This window comes from Liolophura sinensis, chromosome 7 (assembly GCF_032854445.1).
Source record: "Liolophura sinensis isolate JHLJ2023 chromosome 7, CUHK_Ljap_v2, whole genome shotgun sequence".
In the NCBI taxonomy this organism is placed as follows: Eukaryota; Metazoa; Mollusca; class Polyplacophora; order Chitonida; family Chitonidae; genus Liolophura; species Liolophura sinensis.
Genome location: NC_088301.1, coordinates 52,580,435 through 52,583,920, shown reverse-complemented (window position 1 = coordinate 52,583,920; position 3,486 = coordinate 52,580,435).

Here is a 3,486-nt window from a genome sequence, read left to right as displayed (position 1 = left end):
CAGCTACTCTACCGAAACTGTGACATGAGAAAGTTCTACTTTAAAACAAAACAATATAAAACAACCACAGCAACAACAACAAAAAACAAAACAAAGCGATCTCGGTGTGTCCTTCCACAGATTTTTTCTACTCCTGCGCCAATAGAGCATTCAGACAACTTTGTGGTAAGTACAAATAGATGTGTGTAAGCTCACCTTATATGTTACGGACTATTGGTCAATAGTTTCTCTGTTCAGTACCCTATAGAAGCCAACCGCAGCATCTCTGACCTCCCGATAAAGAGTTGGTTTGATTTGATCAAGCCAATAACTCAACCTTGCCAGGCTCGTCAGCTATAAATGTGTAATTATTATTACTTGGTATAGCAGAGTTGGTAATGTATTTATGTAATAGTGATAGGAGGTTATGAAATATGTCGAGTGCACTTGTTTACTGTGCGAAATGGGATTTTATAGTATAATTAAAGCCATAAATTTGAACAATGACAAGAATATTCAGTAAAAATAGGTTCAGCTTTTCCGCTAAGTAAGAGTCCATATTCCGGTATTGATATTTCAAACATTACCAAGTCTTGTTTAAAGGCGCACCTGGCTGTTTTCACCTGTACACTAAAAATTAATCTGTTAATTTTATCAGAAAATCTGTTGTCTGAGTGATATTAGAATGTGTTATTAATATTCAACATAAAGTCCTGTTAGTCTGATAGAATCGCTCTGTTGAATTAATAGATTATATGTGTTATATTTAACAGAATAATCTGCTGCAGTAGCGGAAACCATTAAAGCATCACTCAGACAACAGAATTCTGTAAAATTTCAAGGAATGTTTTTTTGAGAGTAAAACACGAGTTCTGGAGAGATCGTGAACATGTAATGTACTACATTGAAAAACAACATGCTTTTACAACTATGCATAATGCATATATGTACTTAGCCTATTTATATGCATAGATACCCCCCCCCCCCCCCACCCCCGCCCCCAAAAGTTCTCCAGTTTGACGTAGCGAGAAACAAACTAACGAGAAGAAACAATGATGCACGCGTGAGCACTTTCAGTAGGCCTATATATACGTCCTGGAACTTAAGTAACATTGATATGCTTCATAAAGCGTATACCAGGTGTAAATGCTTGTCATGCATAGGGCATTGCATCTAAGGTGAACATTTGGCACATACATACATACATACATACATACATAGTATATACTTTTATATAGGTGCATTATAAAGTGCGATGAAAACTCTTATGCGGGCATCTATAGTGTTGACAATATCTAAGCTATAAAAAGCGAACAATTGTAGCATACGTCTTAATACAATCGAGAGGACTAAAGGGAATTTTTGATTACAATATTCACAATGCTATATACTTATATACTTATATATACTATATACTCTTATCATTTACGAGATGCTAATACACATTATTTTGTAATTATAAATATACATTTGATGAGGTCTTCCACTACTGAAAAACTTTCCACGTTTTGACGTCCGGCCAAATTATTGAAAGAAAAGTTGTCCTCCACCGACGGAAGACGACCCAAACGGCTCAAACGAGGGATGTCTAAGCCTGGGATTGAATCTACACCTCGCGCGCTGCTAGCTGGAGTAGCACATCTTGGTTACGGACCACGTTGTTACCGAACCAGTCGCTATTCCTAAGGGATCTTCCCCTTTAACTTTAGTCTTTTGTGTTTAGCATGTATGGAGACATCGTACTTAGCCATTTTCAGTTATATGACGACAAAGAGGTGTGTGTACATATGCCGTGTTTTATTGTGGCATTGCTAGTTCATGCCGCTCAAGTGCTGCCGCCACTGAAGTACCATGCCGAAGACACCAGACATGACACCCCATCCAGTCACATTATACTGAAACTGGGATAACCATTCCTGTTTCCTTGTTCTAACCTCTCAGTGCTGAGCACCAAGCGGGGCAGCAACAAGTTAGCATGTATATACATAGCATACATGTAACCATTTGGTAACCAACAGTAAATATTAATATGTGAATATGTACTAAGTATATCTAATTAATACTCCACTTATCAGGTCTGAATGTTCATTCACGAACTATCTCAGAATGTTTGCCCTTCTGTCTGCCGATCCATGCGCACCATCCAAGCACCATCTGCGCGCACTTTTTTGGTCATCATTTTGTGTAATTGGCACATCTTTGTATACTTTTTCATACCTGAACGGGTCACCAATAAAAAAAGTACATTCGTATATTTTATTTCTCATTTTCGAGAAAGGCCAACATTGTTATCACAAGCAGTTCTCAACATTTGCCTCTACAATGGTAATTATTTATCGCGTAAATAATGTTCTGTCATATCAAGTTACTTCATCTGCTGAAAATATGACGCCAAGCCAAGATTCAAATTATATGATTTTGTCATCATTTGTATTATGTAGCCTTTTAAACGACTGGAAACGGCTGGCGGTCAGAATTATGCTGTTCGATTAATAGGCATATTCTTTTATATATGGCGCAAGCTTTTAGTATATACATTGCATGTATTGAAACACGAAAAAAGACATCTTACTGTATAGCAATGTGTCAAACATATTTTTAGTCAGCAAACCGACAAGGAACCATGAGATCCTTTAAGTTGTTTGCTATATGCGCAAACGATAGTGCTCTTATACAGCGATTATATTATACCTTCGACCAATATGTCAAACATGCATACGTACATGACATGTGCGTGTGGAAGTTCGTCAGTTACTTGTCAAAGGAGAGTAGTTTATTCCAAGCAATCTGGCATCTTCAACTTGTAAAATAGATGAATATCGAATAAGTATAATATTTTTGCATCGTTTATGGTTACGACACAGATCATCTAAAGCACATTTCGATTGGGAAACACGGACAGCTACTTCCGAAATACTTACAGATGGCTTATGTCAATCATAGTATCTGTATAATACACATGTAATATATTAACAGCGAAGAAGTATAGGAGGCTGGTATATAAAGATCCTTTCATAGGACCTTATATACACCCAGCCTTAGTAATGTTATATTTACACAAAAATTAGTTCAAATCAGGCTTATGCTGGCTTCCTCTCCGGCCGTAAGTGGGAAGGCCTAACATCAACCTGCGGATGGTCGTGGGTTTTCCTCCGGCTCGGCCTGGTTTCCTCCACGATACAGCTTGCTGCCGTGGCATGAGTGAAATATTGAGTAGGGTTAAAACACTAATCAAATAAATAAATAAAAAATTACAGGTTCATGCATTGTACGTTGATTCGGTTTATTTGTCAAGAGTGTATTAGACACTTGTATAAAGGTTTATAGTACAAAAGCTGTATCTGTATAGGATACTGAGTTTCCATCTTTCAAGGTTTATCTTTTAAAAGAAAGTGTAACATAAATATAGCATGATAATTATGTAACTTTCAGTGCATCATTGCATCATACATAATGTATATGTGTTTCATATATCTTCCATAATGCATATGTTTCTTATTTATAGAA